General features: G+C 42.5%; 1 long non-coding RNA gene across 1 annotated transcript in view; it reads left to right on the forward strand.

Moving 5' to 3' along the window:
- LOC144542766 (uncharacterized) overlaps positions 1–4,583 on the forward strand; it is a 54,060-nt gene extending 49,477 nt beyond the window's left edge. The window contains exon 3 of the long non-coding RNA XR_013507455.1: positions 4,357–4,583. This is a non-coding gene — a long non-coding RNA (uncharacterized LOC144542766). The remainder of the gene's footprint in view (positions 1–4,356) is intronic.
- The last annotated feature ends 18,570 nt before the right edge of the window (positions 4,584–23,153 follow it).

A 23,153-nucleotide genomic window follows, 5' to 3' on the forward strand; every position in this document is an offset into this window, starting at 1 on the left:
GCATGGTTAAATATTCCAAAACTATTGGGATTTCTTTGTGGTGTTTTGGTTGATTAGTTGGTTGGTTGGATGGGTGACTGATTGGTTTGTTAGCTGGATGGTTGGTTGGATGGTTAAATGTTCCTACTGCTGTAAATGGGGATTGGTTGGGATTGGTTGGATGGTTTGCTGGATGGTTTATTTATGGAGATGTTTGGAAATTTTTGGGAATTGTGGTGGTTGATTGGATGGATGGATGATTGTGTCGTTACATCTTCTGAAACTACTGTGACTTTTAATGATTAGATGGTTAGTTGATTGGTTGGTTGGATGGGTGGTTCTTTACTTGGTTGGATGAATGGTTGGTTAGATGGTTGGTCAGTTAATTGGATGGTTAGTTGCTTAGATTATTGATTAGTTGGTTGGATGGCTGATTAGATGGTTGGTTGGACTGTTACCTGTTTCAAAACTATTGGGAATTTTGGTGGTTGATTGGATAGTTGGCTCAGTGGTTGGATGGTTAATTGGCTGGTTGGATGGTTGCATGGTTGGTTGGTTGGATAAGATGAAACTTTAATGATGCCTGTGGGGAAATTGGGTCATTGCAGCAGCAGATACTATGATACGAAAGATAAGAAAGATAAGAAAGAACAGATTTAACAAACAGAGCATGGCTGCATGGTTGGATGGTTGGAAGTACTCAAAGACAAATGAAAAAATAAGGGGAATAGAAGACAGAAGAGGATAGAGAAGAGACGAGAATAGAATAGAAATGTTTCCTCACATCTCGGCCTTGTCACTTCCCAGTCTACTCTGAACGGAAAGCCAACAGAGGAATATTCCACACCTCTTAGTTTTTCCTCTACCCTCCTGTCTTTCCTCTCCACCTTCCCCTCTATTTTTCCTCCCCATCTTTCCAGCTTCCAGTTTGGAAACTAGGTAGGGAGAGAAGTGAAAGGACAGGGACGCGATGAGCGAGAATCAAACCCTTGCCTTTGCGACCTCATGTGGGTTTAAAGGTAATTTTTCAAAGCGTCTCTGTTCTGTTGGCTAGCAGAGCATCAGGAAAGATGGGAAAGAGACTAACTTTTTCATCTGAAAGCCTACAGTCGTTGACAGATTCTGAAATTCACTTGCATCTGTCCGTATGTTGCCATCTGAATATGCTATTTAGAACAGAATAGGACTCCAAATGATGGCTGGTTTGCTGCCAAAGTGGCTGGTAGAGCAGACAAACCTATCAGACACAGCCGCAAGTTACCAGCATTTGGCTGGTGGCTGGTGGTAATTTCCCACCCCGAAACCATGTATTCCAGATGTTGCGGAGTTGAATCCAACTTGTGACCTTGCTGCATGTCATCCCCTCGCTCTCTGCTGAATCTTTCCTTTCATCAGTTTTTCCTCATTCTTTCCACACTCACTGCTGCATTGACCAAAGCAGAAATATCTAAAGCCTCGATTACATTTGAATGCACTGAGTGTTTTACGATGCAAGGTCGTGCATTTAAAATGTGGGCGGCGGCTGCTTAGAGGCAAGACTTTGCGGGCTTGTGACTGGATAGTTGCTAGTTTGAATCTCCAGACTGTTTTGGGAAAATCTGGAAGTGAACAAGACACAGCCTCACTCAACAACCACCACTGAAGTGCCCTTGAGCATGGCACCTAAACCCCCAAACTGCTTCAGTGCAGCTGAACTGTATGAATGTTAAGCAGGATGTTGCTGCAAAATAACATACATGCTCTGTCAACTTTCCCTGGATCAATAAAGGTTAAAAAAAACAACATATTCCATGCATTATTACAGTGCATATACAAGTGTCTCATGGGGTGGATTTATGTGTTGATTATGTGTGAATTTATGCATTGATTATAAAACAATCTGAATATGGTCTAGTGGTTAGGGAGACTGTCCCACAACCTAAAGGTCTCCGGTTTGATCCCCTAAACAGCCAATGGGCCCCAGCCTGTCGAAGTGTCCTGACTCACTGTGCGTCGCTCTGGATAAGAGCGTCAGCTGAATGACTAAAATCTAAAAGTGTTTTGCTTTGCTTTGCTGTCTGTGATGTTTTCATGATGGAGACATTCCTTCAGTGAATCAAAGTTGCAATGGAAATTGTGTTGTAATCTCTACTGTACTGGTAAATAGAAAGGCAGATAAACTCTGACCACCAACAATATGAAAAAATGTCAAGGAGTTTTCAGAAAAGCCTTAATTAATGGGTTTTCTCCTTGAAATGCCCTAGCATCATATAACATACATCAGTTTAATGAGACTCACGATGTATATCTATGAATTTAAGTAAGTATGTTTACATGCACACTAATAATTAGATCTTAACCCGATAAAGTGAGTACTGTTGAAATGATGTCAACACTTTTTACTGATTATCTTAATCAGGGTAAGGTCATAATCAGAGGAACATAACCTGGTTAATACACTTAGATTTCTGCTCAATCTTTCCATCTATTGAGGCTTGTAAACACCTTAATCAGGGTTGTTTTGGTTTTTTCAAACTGTGTGTCAAAGGTCACCACACAGACAAGAAAGGAGAGGAAGTGCTGGGAAAGCTGGTTCTTACGCTGGTTCCTTTAGACCCATAGACTGATTATTAAACTAGGTTATTAGAGAAACACATTACTTCGAACCATGTAAGCGTTGTAATCAAAATACTGATTGTATGTAAACATATTCATAAAGATTTAAGTGTATATTGGTAGGTAAACTTTATTCTGTAAATCAAAAGATGGGTAAGCTGGGTTTAGTTGGGTTTACCCTCCACTACCCACTTGGTTGTGATAATCAATAACCAGACCTGATCAGTTCCATCTCAATGCATTTGAGTCATGGAATCTTTTCATTGAACTTCACATAACAGGATTATGGATTAAACATGCAATATGACTGCATTATAGATTAAGTTTGGTCGTTAGAAATAGTCTTAATATAAAGCACAGCACAGTACAGCTGGATGCCTTTATTTTCCTCTTTGGAATAGTTTTATATGGATGGATGGAAACACACACTGCTTCATGTGTGTGTGTGTGTGTGTGTGTGTGTGTGTGTGTGTGTGTGTGTGCAAGCATGTTTTGACAGACATGAAACAGAAAAACAGTGTCATAGTTTTTCCCTGCCTTCCTCCTGGCAGACCGGAGCAAACGAGCGACTTGGAAAAATCTGATCTCAAAGCAGCCAGTGGAGGCAGACACAAATCCCTGTGTGTGTGTGTGTGTGTGTGTGTGTGTGTGTGTGTGTGTGTGTGTGTTGTGTTGTGTCTGTCCATTCCTGTGTCTCTGTGTGTGTTTTGATGTTTTCCATCCATTATGTTGTCTGTGTGTGTATGTGTGTGTTTTGGTGTTTTCCATTGGTTAGGGTGTGTGTGTGTGTGTGTGTGTGTGTGTGTGTGTGTGTTTCCGTTCTCTGCACATTTTGAAGCATGTGGCCGAGAGACGACAGACCAGATGAATTGAAGGAACTTTCCTGCCTGTGAGATTATATTTCCCTCTCTCTCTCTCTCTCTCTCTCTCTCTCTCTCTCTCTCTCTCTCTCTCTCTCTGTGTCTCTCTCTTTCTGTGTGTGTGTGTGTGTGTCTCGCTCTCTCTCTCTCTCTGTCTGTCTCTGTCTCTCTCTCTCTCTCTCTCTCTCTCTCTCTCATGTTCATCCATTAGCACTGAGGCATGTTGGGCAAACAAGAATGAATAGTCATTCCTCATTCCTCCTTCCTTCAGAGGATATTCAGTGTGTGTATGTGTGTGTGTGTGTGTGTGTGTGTGTGTGTGTGTGTGTGTGTGTGTGTGTGTGTTAGATAATAAGGGGAGGGGGGGGTAGTCTGCTTCACACCTCCGGTGACAACTTCCTCCACCACGTCCTGTTTATTTCCTGTTGCGATAGCGACCGGGCTCCCTCTGAAATGCACACACACACACACACACACACACACACACGCATACACACACTCAAAAAACACTTGAACACACACATACACTAAAACTTACACAAAGAATGCACATACACATGCTCACACTTGCACACTCATACACACACACACACACACACACACAGAAACACACAATCAGATGCACTTACACGCATAGACAAAAACAAACACACACGCACACACACATACACTCAGACACTCAAACAGCACACACACAAAATACACACACTCTCACACACACAAAAATACACACACCTAGACACATGGAAACACACAGTCAGATGCACAAACATGCATAATTACATGAACACACACACACACACACACACACACACACAAAAACACTCAAACACTCACAAACACATAAAACACTCAAATGCACACACACACACACACACACACACACACACGTTAACGTATTCTGTTGTGTGTTCTCTCATAGGAAGGCCCCATGAGGAGAGTTTCTATTGGGATTCCAGTTGAAACCAGACTGAGCGCGTGCAGAACTACAGGTAAGCCGCCTCATCGCCCTGCAGCGCCCCCCCCTGCTCTGCTCACACACCGCTGGCCTCCTCTACATACTGATTTACTGGATTCAAGGAGATGTTTTCCCCTCTGAGGTTTTGCTACTACTGCTGACAGTATTTTGACAGTTGTATGACATGGATTTTGTTGCTGTAATAAAAGATGTAATGTTCATAAACAGTGGATTAAAATAGAGCTGTTTTGACTCATGATTCGCCAAGAATGTTCCCAAAAAAGCTTGTTTTCCATCCACTTATCAGACTCCTCATGCTCATATTATTCAGTTGAGATTGTCAGGTTAATTCTGGGTTGTACTCTTAACCCCTGTGCTGTCTCCACACAGCTTTCTAGTGTTTTCCACTCAGTTCTCAGTACAATTTTGAAGGATTTCATTCTGCATATCTATTTTTGGTTCCCTACCTGAAACTCATCAGTGAGTATTTCCAAAACACACGTGATTCTACAGTCAGAAACAGAAGCATTTTAACAGTAAAGGTCTTCAGATGACTCACAGCTTTAATAGTGACCCACGATGTGCTTTACCTTCACGTCAGCAATCATTTAGTAAAAGTAGGAGTCAGTTTTTTTTCCAAACGGTGATGTCATTTCATAATTAATCAACGTTTCAGCTGACTCTGACTTACAGTGAATGCGACAGTAGAATACGCTTCAATTCCTAGATGATAGAGAAGTGCAAGGAAAGGAAATAAGAGCTGAGGAGAGAAGGTAGGAAGGATGTAATGCATCTCATTGCTGAACTGGTTAGACTGGTTTCCATGCTATTTTATTGTGGCACAGACCAGCATGTTGCAGAACTGTGCAGATTTGTTTCTATGCTGTTTCTAATGTGTTACCAAACATCTTGTGGCTGAACTGGTTAGACTGGTTTCTATGTTACCGGTTGCTGTTGGTTTCTGTGCTGTTCCTACTGTTTCACACAGTAGTAGAACTGGTTAGACTGGTTTCCTTGCTGGTTCTGTTATGTCACAGATATAAACATATAGCTGAACTGGTTAGACTGGTTTCCATGCTATTTTATTGTGGCACAGACCAGCATGTTGCAGAACTGTGATTTGTTTCTATGCTGTTTCTAATGTGTTACCAAACATCTTGTGGTTGAACTGGTTAGACTGGTTTCTATTCTGTTTCTATCACCTTACACATACACATTTTGTTGACTTGGGAGTCTGGTTTAGACTGGTTTCTGTGGTATTTCTGTTTTATTTCCAAGCAGCATGAACTGGTATGCGGTGTTGAACTGGTAGACGGGGTTCTCTACTGTTTCTATCATGTCAAAGACCAGCTGGTTGCGGAACTGGTTCGACTGGTTTCTATGCTGTTTCTATTGTGGCACACTTCAACATGTTGCAGAACTGGTTAGACTGGTTTCTATGCTGTTTCTATTGTGGCACACTTCAACATGTTGCAGAACTGGTTAGACTGGTTTCTTTACTGTTTCTATTGTGATACAGATAAACATGTTTAGACCTAGTTAGCCTGGTTTCTATGCTGTTTCTAATGTGTTACAGATCAGTATGGAGTTGAACTGGTTAGACTGGTTTCTGTGTTACAGGTTGCTGTTGGTTTCTGTGCTGTTCCTACTGTTTCACACAGTAGTAGAACTGGTTAGACTGGTTTCCTTGCTGGTTCTGTTGTGTCACAGATATAAACACATAGCTGAACTGGTTAGACTGGTTTCCTTGCTGGTTCTGTTGCATCACAGATATAAACACACAGCTGAACTGGTTAGACTGGCTTCCTTGCTGGTTCTGTTGTGTCACAGATATAAACACACAGCTGAACTGGTTAGACTGGTTTCTGTGTTACAGGTTGCTGTTGGTTTCTGTGCTGTTCCTACTGTTTCACACATAGCTGAACTGGTTAGACTGGTTTCCTTGCTGGTTTTGTTGTATCACAGATATAAACACACAGCTGAACTGGTTGAACTGGTTTCCTTGCTGGTTCTGTTGTGTCACAGATATAAACACACAGCTGAACTGGTTAGACTGGTTTCTTTGCTGGTTCTGTTGTGTCACGGATATAAACACATAGCTGAACTGGTTAGACTGGTTTCCTTGCTGGTTCTGTTGTGTCACAGATATAAACACACAGCTGAACTGGTTAGACTGGTTTCCTTGCTGGTTCTGTTGTGTCACGGATATAAACACACAGCTGAACTGGTTAGACTGGTTTCCTTGCTGGTTCTGTTGTGTCACAGATATAAACACACAGCTGAACTGGTTAGACTGGTTTCTGTGTTACAGGTTGCTGTTGGTTTCTGTGCTGTTCCTACTGTTTCACACAGTAGTAGAACTGGTTAGACTGGTTTCCTTGCTGGTTCTGTTGTGTCACAGATATAAACACACAGCTGAACTGGTTAGACTGGTTTCTTTGCTGGTTCTGTTGTGTCACAGATATAAACACACAGCTGAACTGGTTAGACTGGTTTCTGTGCTGGTTCTGTTGTGTCACAGATATAAACACATAGCTGAACTGGTTAGACTGGTTTCCTTGCTGGTTCTGTTGTGTCACAGATATAAACACATAGCTGAACTGGTTAGACTGGTTTCTTTGCTGGTTCTGTTGTGTCACGGATATAAACACATAGCTGAACTGGTTAGACTGGTTTCTGTGCTGGTTCTGTTGTGTCACAGATATAAACACACAGCTGAACTGGTTAGACTGGTTTCCTTGCTGGTTCTGTTGTGTCACAGATATAAACACACAGCTGAACTGGTTAGACTGGTTTCCTTGCTGTTTGTTGTGGCAGACTGCAGCAGCCATGATGCAGCCAAATGTGGAATTCCTCGATTTAAATAGTTACAACTGCAGCACAGAACAGAGCAGCACAACAGAGTCCAATGTGACCACAACCAGAAATGGAACTAGAAGTCAGCTGTAAAAAAAACACACACACACATACACACACACACACACACACACACACACATGCATTCCAGGGAGGGAAATTACCACCAGCCAAAGTAGCTGGGATGATTTTGGTTTGAACCAGACGTTGCGGGCTGGAGGACAAAAAAAGTTAGTTAGAAAGCAGTAAAAGATAAGTTACCTGCCCTGACACGCCCACACACACACACACACACACACACACACACACACCACAACATAAACATTACCCAGGGTTATTCACTGAGGGAAGAGCGTGGCGGTAGAAGCAAAAACATGAAAAGATAACATGAAATAACATCAGTAAAACACAACATGTCGCGACGAGATATTGTGTTTCATATTGTGTGTGTGTGTGCGCCTTTCAACACGATTCTTCTTTGCTTCTTTGCTTCCATTCAAGCCGAGACACGACTCTGGAAAGATAAAAATAGAACCTCGCTGACCTCGTCTTCCTCTCCCCCTCACTCCCTCTCTTCCATTCTTTCCCTCACTCTCTCGCCCTCTCCCTCTCTCTCTCTCTCTCTCTCTCTCTCTCTCTCTCTGTCTACAGTGTGATATTGTTGCAGCTGTCTTGCTCCAGTTGGGCAATGCTAGTACTGTAACTCTTACAGAGGGAGATGGGTGTTCGAGTTCAGCTTTGAGACTTTATTTTCCTGAATGTGGAATGTGGTTTTCATCGAGGCGTACAACGCAAAATATATGATCATAATAAACAAAATATACAGAAACATGGACCCACCTGATTGAACACCTGTTTTTCATTCTCTTAAAGCCATTTTGATCTAAAGGCTTCTGCTTAAATGCTTGAAATCAGTTTCTTAAAAGTGCAAAGTTGATCCTATGTATGAATTTCTTTCCAAAGCCTTTGCCTTTCCATCAAGGCAAAGGGCGGCTACTTTAAAGAATCTAAAATATAAGCTAGTTCTGATTTGTTTAACACTTTTTTGGTCGCTGCATAATTCCATTTGTGTTATTTCATAGTTTTGATGTCTTTATTATTATTCTATAATGCGGAAAATACAACGGACGGAGCACTTGACTGAATCAACAGCGGAATTTGGTGAAGAGTTTATTGGTTGCAATGCAGCAAATTTACTGCACATATAATGAGACCTTCAGTGTGTTTGAATCAGCCTGTGGTCGCCTGAACCTACAATCTCAAATCCGACGGCCCCCCGAACACCTCTGGAAGCGGTCAGAGAAGCATTCAGCCCCGTTCATATCATCAGTATGAATGCAATTTGCAAATCCATATACAGCAACTACGTAAATGGAAATAAATGTTTCGCATGCAGATAGAATGAAGAAACGCACGCGAAGCGAGCAGGTGGCAGGCAGCTGCAGGGATAATAACTTGAAAGTAGCTGTGAGTATTGAAAATATTAAGTCATAAAAAACGGATTGTTGCATAGTTGTGGATGGAAACAAGCGAGTGTCTGCTGTCAATTAGATTTGAGTAAACTATCGATAGTAGTGACAAGTGTGTAAAAGCTTCTCCTCAACCTCGACTTCTTTCTATTTCGAAAAGTGTGAGAAAACACATGTAACGCATTTCTTGACTTTCCATGTTTTTAAAGGGTGGAAATATGAAATAGGGTAAGTGCCAGTGTGTGTGTGTGTGTGTGTGTGTGTGTGTGTGTGTGTGTGTGTGTGTGTGTGTTGCGAGGGAACAAGCAATATGATTCCAATTCGGACACAGCAGATGCATGTGAAAGCCAGGTGTGAATGTAACGCAATTAAATCAGATCCAGACACGAGCAGGATGTGAGACGCATGTTAACGTGAGGGAAGAATCCCATGATGCTCTGGGCTTTATGAATTAATGAGTGATCCGGTTTGCCGTTCGGATCAGCGTGTGGGTGTGTGACATGGCGCGCTGTTGGCATTGTAAATTAAAATGAGTATCTGGGGCTGCATGATTATGACTCAAATGATCACGCTGATTATTTTGCCAGATAACGTGATCGCAATTAGTATTCATCATCTGCAGCGGGAGTCCTGAGGGAAAGGTTTCAATATTGCTGATATTGAATGCCGATATTCTATGATTATTCATGGTGGAAGCTGAAATCGAGATATATGATTTGACATGATTCATCGTGCAGCGTTAGTATCTGTGTGGAGGATGTGAACGCTGCAAAAAATCTCCATCATCTTCATCATTTAGTCAATTTTTGTCGTAATTTTCTTGAAGTAAGTGAAAAAATCTGCCAGTGGCGTTCGATAATTTAACTTGTTTCCAATGCAAATCAACTTGTTTAAAGAATTTAGTAGAATCAAGTGTCATTTTCTTGACAGCAGTGCAGTGATCTGCCTTTTTCTGACTGGTTTCAACAGACTGACGCTCTGTTCTAGAAAACTCCTGAAACAAGTGAAGCTGCACTGGAAACAAGTTATTAGTTATCTCTCCTCACTGCAGAATGTTTCTCTTGGTTTAAGAAAAATAAGATTTGAAGGCTGAATATGAGACTAAATGACTTGTTAAGATGGATGTATTTTGCAGTGAGGACAGTGTCAGGCTAGACTCTGCTTTCTGTTGCTGTTTCAGATCAGCATGTTGCTGAACTGATGAACCTGGTTTCTCTGCTGTTTCACTGTGACACAGGAAAGCACTTTGCTGAACTGGTTCGACTGGTTTCTAGACTGTTTCTACTGCGTCACAGGGACTCAACTGGCTAAGATGCATGTCATCCCACTCTCTCTCTACTGTAGACTCTCCAGCAAATCAAAATAATGCTAAAAAAAAAACACAGGTCAACATGCTGCTGAACTGGACAGACTGGCTTCTGTGCTGTTTCTTGAATCAGATCACGACACCAGTGATGCAGCCAAATGCGGGATCCCTTCGATTTAAATATTTACGACTGTAGCACCTCACTGTCTGCTCACCGAATCGGCTGTAAGCTTCAGTGTTTTGCAGAGTGCATGGGAAGACTTATGGGTAAGACTCACTGCTCTACAATGGCCTTAATCTAGTGAATTGACCAGTGTATTAACCTATGGAAAAGTACTGGAAGTATACAATAATACTGTGTGTGTGTTTTACTGATGCTTAGCCGACACACACACACACACATAGTTGTGTAAAGCAGACTTAATTGTGTAAGATGTGCAGTAATGCCACACTTCATCATTAGCTGTCCGGTTCCCAGACAAGCAGTTGTCACGGCAACCAAGCTGTTGGCCAATCAAGGGTGATAAACTTGACCTACTTCCTTATTCCATAGTACTGGTGAGGGAGTTTAGTCATAGACTTCTGTAACATTTCTGAATATATGTATTCTGACTAAGCTGTCAAATACATCACCGCTGTGGTTCTCAAACTATGTCTCGGGGACCCGTCAGAGGTCCTCTAGATCATCCTTTCGGGTCACAACTCACCTTTAAACGAAGCAGTTCCTATTCACGATCCCCTAATGCAGACGTAAACACAGAGAATGGTGAACTTTGACCCCAAATGACAACTTTTATTTCCCATTTTCAGGCTATTGAATTCATTCATTTCTGGAAGAGGAAGCGTAGAAGTCTGGAAATATCCAATATTTCACAAGAAAAGGGTATTTCAAAGGTTAAAAACATGCTATTAAGTTCATAAAATTAGAAATACAGTATTTCAGATTCATTAAATCATCTTGCGATGGACTGGCGATCTGTCCGGGGTGTTTCACTGCTTTCTGCCCAATGCATGCTGGGAATAAGAGGTAGAGGAAATGAATGAATAAATGAATAAGCGATCTTGCAGTCTATCCAAAATCATCTTAAACTCGCCCCATGGGCTCACCATCAAAATGTAGAATAATGTCATACCACTGCTGTCACTTTAACTGGGAGTTAAAGTTCAAGTAATCGACAAATATACAGTAGAAATGCATGAAAATGATTAAAGCATTTCTGTTGGTGTATAGAGGCAAGGCGCAAGTGTGTGTGTGCGTGCGTGTGTGTGTGTGTGTGTGCGCAGACATGTGTTAAGTGTTTGTCCCATGCTGATCGACACAGCTGTGAAAGACTCTCTCTCTTTGTCTCTCTCTATGTATCTCTCTTCATCTTCTGTGTGCCTGTGTGTGTGTGTGTGTGTGTAGGTGTGTGTGTGTGTGTGTGTGTGTGTGTGTGTGTGTGAGGGGGTGTTTTTGATTTTCAGAGTTGAGTTTTTAAAACTTTTAAGTACTTTTTGTTGCTTTCTAAAGAACATTAAAAATTTCTGTTTTCCTTTCTGTCTTTTTCCATTCCCCTCTCTCTCTCTCTCTCTCTCTCTCTCTCTCTCTCTCTCTCTCTCTCCCCCTATTCAGTTAAATTCAAAGACCCATCATTGGCACGACTGTCAAAACTATGTTGCCAAAGCAATAAAATACATAACAATCTGGAACGTGTGTGAGTGAGTGTGTGTGTGTGTGTGTGTGTTGATGTATTTCCCATCAGCCCTGGTCATCCTAACCCAGCCCTTTCCCAGAATCCATCACTGACTCACTAGAAATAAATTACGAGTCAGCTGTTTGACTGAAAACCCATGAAAAATAGCATAAAATCCTTGAACTGGTCAAATGACCGTCACATGTGGTCACAACCAGTCGCTTCTCTCTAGGCATTTTCTATTTAGCTCCGCCCAGCCTGCAGAACTGGTTAGACTGGTTTCTTAGCTGTTTACGCATATTAGGCTTGCTTGAAATGAAAGAGGCGAGGAGACTGGGAGCGGAGAAGCACCTTCGGGTTCCTCACTAGACACAGAAACCTTGAAGAACTTCCCGTAGAGTTTATGAAGCCTTTATGAAGGGGTTCCTCAGGGATCCGTGCTGGGTTCCCCTGTGTTTGCATTCTGAAGGACCCCTAACCCTACAAAACGTCTCCTCGCTTTACTTGAATGTGTTGTCGTCTTGTCGTCTATTTTGGAAAGAAGTGAATGGACTGAATCGTCTGGATGGAGTCCTGCTTGGAACCGATTGTCTTTTGTTTTACTGTCTTCAGTGAATTTTTGTACGTTGAATAAACGCCTTTTCACCTCAATTTGCGCAGCGTAGAGTGAAGTTGCGTCCATCTCGCTCCATTCGCCTCCTTCCGTTGACTTTGCATGAATTTGTGCTGCCTCTAAATTGCTTTTGCCTTTGGTCTGAAGGCAGGGTAAAGGTTCCTCATAACTATTTTATATGAGTGTGGAGTTTTAGAGTGTGGAGAACTTGAGAAATTCACTCCTCTACTACGCTTTGTGTAATTCAAGAGTGTGCTGTGTGTGTGTGCGTATGTGTGTGTGCGTCTGAGAGTGTGTGTGTGCTGTCTGCGTTTGTAGTGTGTTTGTGCCCGTATGTTTGTGCGCATTTCTAGTCTGTGCATTTTGTGTGTGTGTGTGTGTGTGTGTGTGTGTGTGCGTGTGTGTGTGTGAGAGAGAGAGACAGCATGACGCCTAAGCTCCCTCTTTCAGAGAAGCTGGAGCGTGAACGGCCGATTGTCGCCATGGCGATGAGAAGCCTGCTCTCGACACCTGTAGTCGTCACACCCCAGCTACGACGTCAGTGTGTGTGTGTGTGTCCATTTGTCCACACACACACACACACACACCACAGCCTGCGCTCATGAGGAGGTTTATCACACTAATCAATGTTTGCTTTTGTTCTGTATGACTGAAAACAAACAAGAGTTTGTTGATGGAGAATCTGCCAGTATATTTATTGTGTTCTACATAATTTAACAACAGAAAGGCCAAGCCATGATTTGACTGCTGTTTTGAATTTCAGAACAAACCAGTGTTGTTGGATTTTCAAAATAGCAGTTACAATTATATTTACCTATTTAAACTGACGGCTTGTTGACGCTCTGCTAGACCCCTGAAATCCACTGAGCTTTCTACTGAGCAGTGTTTCATTATTTTCTGGATGTTATATCAGTTTTTGTCTCCCACGTTGAAATCTGGCATGCACTATGGATTGATCTCTGTGTTTGTGAGTTTGTTCTTCCGATATCTCGGACACTGCTGATCATATTTTTACAAAATTTGGGGTAATGGTGCATCACAACACTTAGTTCAGGTATTCTCAAAATTACACAATTGAAGTCAAAGCAAGGTGACTTATCTGTTACTGAGCCCAGAGGGGGACTGCATCATTAGTGGGTGATGACATGTTCACTATCTATCTATCTATCTATCTATCTATCTATCTATCTATTGTTTATTTATGTTTTTATTCTCTTGCTTACAGTATTTATTTATTGAGAGAGAAAGCAAGGGACAAGTAGATCAAGAGAAATATAAAGAATGAAAGTCAGAGGGAAAGAGAGAGAGAGAGAGAGAGAGAGACACAGACGGAGAGTGGGCGGATCACCTCGGCCTCAGCGAAACCCAGTGACCTCTCAGCTCATCTGGAACGGAGAGAGAGAGAGAGAGAGAGAGAGGGAGAGAGAGAGAGAGAGAGAGGGAGGAGGAAAGGGAGGAATGAGGGAAATAAGGAAAGTAAGATGAGGAGCGTTGGCTGGCAAAATCAGCCTCAGCATCATCTTTTAAATCACTACTCAAAACTCTCTTTTCATTGATAAAACATTTATGGTTTACTTTTGTTTTATGATTTTAACTTCTTTGAAAATGCTTTGGAACTGTGTTTTCAACAAGTGCTATAGAAAGATTATTATTAGTGTTATTATTATTATTCTTATTAATAGTTGTAGTACCAGTAGTAGTAGTATCATTATTACTCGTATTGTTATTAGGAGTGTGTATTGTTAGAGAATAGGGACTGAAGCTGAGGTATTTTGTAGTAGTATTTACCACAGAAAGTTGAGGTAAACAGTATTCTGTAGTAGTATTTACCTCTGAAAGTTAAGGAAAACAGTATTTTGTAGTAGTATTTACCACTTTAATCTGAAGTGAACAGTATTTCCTTGTAGTATTTACCACTTTAAGTTAAGGAAAACATCATTTCCTTATAGTATTTACCACCTGAAGGCTGAGGTGAATGGTATTTTCTAGTAGGAAGCTCTTATTTACCTTCTTTCCCATATGACTTGAATGCAGCATGACTTCTGATTGGTGGAGCTGAGTACAGGCTTAGTGTTCCATGACTTCTGATTGGTGGACATGAATCCAGGCTCCTGGGGACTCAAATACCCAAAATGCCATTGATGTGACGGCAACAAACTACAGTAAAATAGCTGCGGGGAAACATCAGATATGACCAAAATTGGCTTCAGGCTTTTTTTTAGGAGTTTTTTAGGAATGAATGACAGAAAGAGGAGGAGGAGAAGAAAGGAGGAGGAGAGAGGAAGAGTGTCATCCTTCCATCTGAGAACAGTTGGTGTCAATAGGTCATCATCAAACTCCACCCACACTCCTGGATCTGTGTGTGTGTGTGTGTGTGTGTGTGTGTGTGTGTGTGTGTTTCACAGCATGTGTTTCCCATCTGGTTCCACCCAGTCCCTCAACACTGAGTTCATACTGACCTCTTTCCCTTTTTCTTTCTTTCTTTCTTCCTTTCTTTCTCTTTCTTTCTATCCCTCTCATTCTATCCCTCTCTCCCTAACTGTCTCTCTCTCTCCCTAACTATATCCCTCTTTTCCTAACTTTCTCTCTCTTTTCCTGTCTCTCTTTCTTCCTATCTGTCTCTCTCTTATTCCCCCAGTAACTGTCTCTCTCTCTCTCATTCTCAGTGACTGTCTCTCTCATTTCTTTCATTCTCTCTCTCTCTTCCTGTCTCTTTCTTTCATTCACTCTCTTTATCTGACTGTCTCTCTCATTCTCTACACTGCAAAACTACACCTCTCTCTCCTGTCTCTCTTTCTCTCCTTTCCCTCTCTTCATCTCTCCTACATCTCTCTCGTTCCCTCTCTCACTCTTTCTCTAGGTCTCTCACTCATTGTGTTTCTCTCTCCTCCCTCTCCCTCCATCCCTCTCTTCCTCCCTCTCCTCTCTTAGCCCTCCATCCTTCCACACCTCCTTTACTTTCATCAGTGCAACGCGACACCTTGACCTCATGCTTGTCTCAGTTTGTGTGTGTGTGTGCGTGTGTGACACCGTGATGTCATCACCACAACTTTCCCCAACTAGATTCCACATCCATACAGTCATCCTCTAGCTCTCTCTCTCTCTCTCTCTCTCTCTCTCTCTCTCTCTCTCTCTCTCTCTCTCTCTCTCTCTCTCTCTCTCTCTGTCATTCTCTGCACAGCAACAGATAACCATCTCAACAAGTCATATAATCTAATTATGAGTCTTAAAATCTTATTGTTCCCAAAATAAGTGAATAAATCTGTGAATGGGATGAGATAGTTTCGTTTCTTTCCAATGCAGTGTCACTTGTTCCATGAATTTCCTGGAACCGAGTGTCACTTTCTTGATACTAGTGGAGGAATGTGCTTTTTTTCTGCCTTATTTCAAGATATTGACAGAAAAATCCTCAAACAAGTGAGGCAGCATTGGAAACAGGTGGCATTATCTCACTTTGCTGGCAGATTTTTTTACTTGCTTAGCGGAAAACAAGATTTTAAGATTTCAAAACTGGACTAAGTGACAATGTTTTTTTGGAGATTGTCCCGTTGGTCAACTTCCCCGTTTAGTGATGAGAACATCCATGTGTCCCCGGTAGATCATTAGCTCCAGTGCTACATGCTAACACTTTAGCATACATTGTGTTGAGTGATAGTAGGCGATTAGCATTACTTTATTTAACAGTGAGAAACGGAGAGCTTGTAGCAGCTCTCAAGCTAAATGTCTGCTAAGTGTGTGTTCAATACATCCATCTGTAATGACCAACATTATCAAACGGCACCAATCAGCAATCCCCCTCCCACTTTAAGTAACTTCCTCACCAAGCCACCAAGCAACTTTGTAATAAATTAATTATAACATCAACTGCATGCCTGATGCACATTTTACATTCTGCTGCTGCAGCACAAAGCAGCTCTGTGCCGCTTGATTCCTAAAATAAAACAAATGCCAATAAAACTTAAGTTACACTTGAATGTGTGACAAGTTGTATTTTGTATGGATGAGGTTCACATTTGGCCTCTCTTCCTTGGACATGTTATTAACCAATAAAACTGCTGCCATCACACACCAGCCAGCACAAACCTGAGAGCGACCGTCGTAAACGTACCGCCGGCCGGTGGGTGGCGTCTCGGTGCGCTTGGTGCCGTACGGTTTGGATTGGATGGGATTTGCATCTAATTTCAATATGGCGAGAAGAGGTTTCATGCAAAAAAGTGCCATGCTCTATCCATGGACCGATACAGGACCACAATGAGTTCTCCATTAGGCATGTTTTCATGGTAAAGATCACTGGTAACCCTCAGTATTTTGTTATCATGGATGACTTATACTATTATACTACTACTATACTTACACTATACTATACTATAAAATAGTGAAATACAAAAACATTTCCACAGCTTTGTTGTTCTGATTCTCAACATGACAGAAGTCATTCAGTGTGTGCTCGCAGTACAAATCAAATTCATCCGTACAGTGAGACTGCACTGCTGAGACTTGGGACACTGAAGGCAGCGCTGCTAGGAGAATCAAGTGTTACACAAGCGTAAGAGGGCAGACAGCGTGGCGTTGGTGAACTGACGCCGGCCTTAACGGCGGTCGGCGTTCGTGTTGAGGCGGTCGGAGTCAACCCTGCGCCGGCCGGCGGGCGACACCGCCGTTTTTCCTGGTTAATACAGCGAAGGAAGAGAGGCGAATTGCGACCCTTTCGGCGTTCCATATATTTACGACTTCCGAGGTCGGAAGTCGGAGCTTACGAGGAGCACTTGAAGGCAGCATCAGTCTTCTCATGTGCGCTCTCAGTGTCTCCTGTCTCCCTGAGCGCTATCATTCTTCCCATTCAGCTTCCTGCCCTATAAATATTTGAGCAGCCCCATTAGGGAGTGAGGTAATCTTAACACACACACACACACACACACACACACACACACACACGGAGGCTTCCATTAAGGCGTAGTAGTGGCTAATAGTCTTGTCGGAGCGTTAGGCCCCGGAGCTAACGGGCTAATTAAGAGCGAAACAGGTTTAACGAGTTTAGACTGTTCATTAAAGGAGAAACCTGATTAATTAACGGTTGGGGGGGAGAGTTCGTTAACGAGTCGCGAGATTAATTAAAACTACAGACGACAGAAGTGTAACTTTAAATGGGGAAAAAGGTGAGGAATGATTCCTACTACCGGAAGGAAGGGAAGAGGTGGAGGAGAAAGAGAGAGAGAGTTCAAAAGACAGTGAGAGAGAAAAAATGATAGAGAAAGAAGAAGAAGGAATCGACGGGATAGAAACAATAGAAAGAGGTAGAAAAGAAGAGAGGGGAGGATGGAGAAGAGGAAGAAGGAAGAGAGCACTAGAGAAAGAGAAAGAAGGAATAAACTGAAAGAGAGAAGGAGAAAGAACAATAGAGAGAGCAAGGTATAGAAAGAGAGAGGGAGAGAAAAAGAGCGATAAAGAGTGAGAGAGAGAGAAGAAGGGAGGGAGGAGGGAGGGAGAGAAAGAAAGAAGGGGGAGAGACAAAGGGAGGGAGGAAAAGAGTGAGAGGGAGCGAGAGAGAAAGAGAAAGGGGAGAGAATTGGAGAGGGAAAGAGAGAGGGAGAAAGAGAGAGAGAAACTACTCTAACTACGGATGACCAGAAAAGGAGGAGAGAGAGAGAGATAGAAAGAGATAGAGAGACAGAGAGAGAGAGAGAGAAAAAGAGAGAGAGAGGTGGCAGAGGGCAAAAAGACATCAAGACACTAAAACAAAGGGAGATTGTGGAACGAGGGAGAAAAACAAAGGCTGAATACAAGAACCTCTCTCTCTCTCTCTCTCTCTCTCTCTCTCTCTCTCTCACACACACACACACACACACACACACACACACACACACACTCGGCTGACTGTCGGCTCTTTGTGTGCGGCGATGCAGGGGCGAGTCGTGTGATCGCTTCCCTCACTGGACATCTGAGGCCGGGGAATTACTCTTCGATGAAATAGTCGAAAAAGTAAAGACAAAATGGGAAAAATGTGACAAAAAAATTGACAAATTTCCAAAGTGACTCTCTCTCTCTCTCTCTCTCTCTCTCTCTCTTTCTCTCTCTCCCTCTCCTGAAAATATGAAAAAGTCTTTATTTATGTGGCTGTTGGTGCAGAAGACTTTTTAATGCTATCAGGCTTTTACATACTTACTATCAACATTTAATGAGTATTCAGTATCTTATTTTTTATTTAAAATGATTTCTACAGTCTGTATTTATATTTTTACATGCTTTTTTTTACTATATTTTTTTCATTTTTTATGTTATTGTGAATACACACATTTTGTACATACTGTATATAAACTGTGAATTCACATATTTATTTTCTTCATATTCCCATATTCTCTCTCAAATATATACACTGCATATATCTTGATCATTTTTGAATTTCTCTCAGATTTCATGCTGCACATATTTCATCTTTTAGTATATTTTCGTAGCAAAAGATTATTTTTTCTTCATCCCAGTGTGTTCGACTGCTCTTCTCATGTTTCTTTTTCATACTTTTGATTCACGCCCTTCCGATTAATGGAAGGAATGCAACTCAAACATGGGAATAGTCAGTTGCGTTATGTTTAATAATCCCTTTTGCTATTATTTTCTTTGCTGTTTCCTCTTCCTATTTGCTGTTTCAACGACCCGATTTCCCCACAAGGTTTAAAGTTTCATACAATATTTTCTCACCTTTTAATTTTTTGATTCTTGTCTTGTTGCGTTTTTCCCAAACCGCATCTCTTGTTTCTACACTCTCTACACTCTGTTTGTTTTTTCTTTTGTAAAAATTACTTGATTTTTAACACATCAAGTCTGAGGCTGTGGAAGTGTCCCGGTAAGACAAATCAAACGCACCTCGAGTAGATGAAGAAGGAAGCCACTGGTTTCTGTGGGAGAGGAGAAAAGAAAGGAGAGGAGAGGAGATGAGAGGAGAGAAGAAGGGAGGAAACAAGGAGAGAGGAGAGGAGAGGAGGAGAGAAGAAAGGTGAGGAGAGAGGAATATAGGAGGGTGGAGGGAAGGAAATGAGGAGAGAAAAGAGGACAGAAAAGAAGAGGAGAGGAGACAAAGGAGAGGAGAGGAAAAAGACGGGAAGGGAGGAGGGAGAGACAAAGGAAGAGAGGAGCAGATAAGGGAGGAGGAGTGCAGGCTGTGGAGGAGGAGCAGGTGCTGCTGACAGCGCCTTCATCTGTTCCTATGGTTTCACCACCCTGTGTGTGTGTGTGTGTGTGTGTGAGAGTGAGAGAGAGACAGATAGAGAGAGAGAGAGAGAGAGAGAGAGACAGAACAGTAGTAAAGACTGCAGGAGTAAATGGGAACAGTATCACATCGAGTCTATCTGTGTGTGTGTGTGTGTGTGTGTGTGTGTGTGTGTGAGTGTGTGTGTTTGCGCAGATATGTTCACCCATATGTGTTTCTGGGTGAATCTGTGAGTGTGCATGTCCATCTGTCTGCCTGTGTGTGTGTGTGTGTAAGAAAGAGAGAGAGAGAGAGAGAGAGAGAGAGAGAGAGAGAGAGTGTATTGACATGTTGTACAGGGTTAGAAACAGAAACATTTATATTAAAACTAAATTTTGTCTTAACTCATGAATAAGAAGCGTTGAATCAGAAACCAACTTCAACCTTGCGATCCTTTTCTCATAATAACGAATGAAGATTTCATAATTATGTGAAAAACTCTCGCAATAATGAAAAAACCTGCCAAAAAATGTTTTAATGTAACAATGTAATGTGAAAACAGTGATTCTAAATCGATTCCAATTCCAAATGAAAATCAATACAAAAATCGAAGTTGTGAATTTCTCCCTCCCCCCTCCCCACTTGTTGAGAAATGCGTCAGACCAAGGCAATCGAACACAGATTAGTATAGACAGGCCTAAATCAGAATTAATTAATTACAAATTAATTACAGTTTCTTCGAGCTGCGATCGTAACAGGAGTCGACTCTAATTCCGCTTATTAATAGAATCAATTCTGGAGTCGACTCGAAAAATAAAAATCGAAGGCCAATGATCGGTGCTGTCGTGTTTGTTTGATCTTAACAGGTTACTGCATTGTCAGCACCTCCTCGGCGCTTGAGCGTATCGTTGCCGCCTGTCGACCTTTAGCCTCGGACTGACATGTTAGCAAGCTAGCTGTCTTGGAAATGAGTAAACGCAAACGACGAAGCACTTTCCAGGCTTTCGAGGAAAAGAGTAAAACTGTTCTCAGCAGCAGAAATGGCGACGATGAGACCGGACTAATGTCGACCCGTCTCGGACAGCGGGCAGTGAGGCCGGAGGAATCTGGTTCACACCCGCCGCCAGGATGACATTCACTTTCAATGAGAGAAGGGAACTCGTGAAACTGATATCTGCGACTACACTGAGCGTGTGCAGACAAACCAGGAAGAAGGGATCTTTAATCTGCCGTATTTATCTTGGATCCAAAGTTAAATGGATGTGATTTGAAGGCAGTGTTTTTTTATTTTCTGTTTCCTGAAAGCTGAAATGCCATCGCTCATTCGTGGCACATGATCCTCTACCTCTCTCTACCTCTCTCTCTCTCTCTCTCTCTCTCTCCCTTTGTTTCATTCACTATAAGTCTTATTGTTCTCTGCAACGTCTCTCGACCACTCTCTCTCCCTCCCTTTCTCCCGCTCTCTCTCCTTTTGTTTCAGTCACTAAGTCTTTGTTCTCCGCAACCTCTCACCTTCTCTCTCGTTCTTCCTCGCTCTCTGACCCCTTTCTTTCTATCTTCCTCCCTCTCTCTCTCTCCTTTCTTTCTCTCTACCTCGCTTTTCATATCTCTCGCTCTCTCTCTCTCTTTCTCCACCTCTCTCCATTTCTCTCCCTCAGCATCTCTCTCTCTTTCGCTTCCTCCCTCCTTCTCCTCCTCCATCACTCTTTCTCCATCTTTACCTCTCTCCCTCTCTTTCCATATCTCTCTCATTCCCCCTCCCTCTTTCCCTCCTTCCCTCTCTCTCTAACTCTCTATCTTCATCTTTCAGTTTCAATTCAATTCAATTCAGCTTTATTGGCATGACAAAATAAACATTTGTGTTGTCAAATCTTTTCTTTCTCTCTCTCTTTCTCTCCTTTTTCTCTCTCCCTCCATCCTTCTCCTCATCTTGTATAGTTACAGTAGCAGAGAAGAAGAGTACAATAGGATTTAGAGTAAGCAGTAGAAAGCGGAGAAGAAAACCAGTGAAGCCCAGTGAAACCAGTCCGGTCTGCTGTTTGTGTGACTGGGATGTTGCTGGGTGTCGCTCTATTGACAGTAAACACCCTTCCGGTTGCCACGGAGACGAGGTGTCATGACCTGGCGCGGTACATTTCGCAGCGCTCGGGTGTCATCTATGGGTGGCGTGTCAGGGTCTGCACACACACACACACACACACACACACACACACACACACACATATATTCATACACACACAGGCATGCATACATACAGTTACATAGCTTAGACACACACACACACACACACACACACACACACACACACACATGCAGAGGCCTGATTGGAGTACCACTCTACTAAAATGGCTTTGAGAAATTAGCTGATTATGTAACGGACAGAGAGAGTTGAGAGTGATGTTGTTGTTGTGCGGTGATGCTACTTCCTGCAGAGTGTGTGTGTGTGTGTGTGTGTGTGAGAGAGAGAGAGAGAGAGAGAGAGAGAGAGAGAGACGGAGAGAGAGAGAGAGAGATACAAGACTGCAGCAGGAAATCAGAACGGTAACATTCCTGCAAATACAGGTATATAAAGTATGGAGTATATGCAGTGTCTCTCTTTCACACACACACACACACACACACACACACATGCACGCACGCATGCACTCACACACTCACAGGAAACAATCTAATGTCAATTCTGAACGATATTTCAGGACGAAAATGTGGACAGAAACTGAGGAAAACAAATGTAACTGTGTTTCTGGTCCATCTAGTTTACTTGCTGAGCCATCTGTGGTAGTGAGAGTTTTTTAATTCTATAAGATTTTAGTCATCGCGCTGAACACACACACACACACACACACACACACACACACACACACCACACACACACACACACACACACACCTCCTACCTACCTGCTGCTCTGCGGATGTGAGGGGACAGAGATTAGCTCTGTGTGTGGGTGGACAGTCAGTGCTGGTGTGTGTGTGTGTGTGTGTGTGTGTGTTGAGTAACGGGTGTTGGGGACAGTCGTCATTCAACCGCCCGCCCCCATTGTGTCAAGAATAAACTGCAGTGCGCACACACACACACTCACACTCACGCTCACACACACACTCACATACTCAACACTTTGCTTGCTTAAAAATAAAGAGAGGGGAGAGGAAAGGATTCTACAACCAGGACAGGAGCCACCAGCCAAATCCTGGTAAACGTTGGCATCGTCTGGGAAGGTTTCCTACTCTATCGGACACTTTGGCAGCCAACCAACCATCATTTGGAGTCCTGCTCTGTTCTAAACATCTAGCTGGCTGGTACAATAGTGAAACTGGACTGTATGAGCGACAGTGACGCCTTGGAATACCTTCTAATCTCATTTTAGAAATCATTTTTTCACGTCATAGTCGTTTCGGATATGGATTTTTTCAATATCCGGTCAATGCAGTGTCTGTCTACAGTTAGGGTGGCAATAGCCCAAAGGTATTGAAGGAGAATACCGGTGTTTTTTTAAAGTTTGTACCAGCAGTTCAGGTTCCTCTCCTGGTTTCTGCACACAGTCAGCATAGTTGGAGACGTCAGCGCTCGTTTTCCTCCTTCAGAAGAAGCCGTTTTGCTGCCGTTCATTCTTGTCCAGTATGAAAAACATCTTCCACAGAATGAGAGAATCCATCACAGT

This window comes from Centroberyx gerrardi, chromosome 18, assembly GCF_048128805.1.
Source record: "Centroberyx gerrardi isolate f3 chromosome 18, fCenGer3.hap1.cur.20231027, whole genome shotgun sequence".
In the NCBI taxonomy this organism is placed as follows: domain Eukaryota; kingdom Metazoa; phylum Chordata; class Actinopteri; order Beryciformes; family Berycidae; genus Centroberyx; species Centroberyx gerrardi.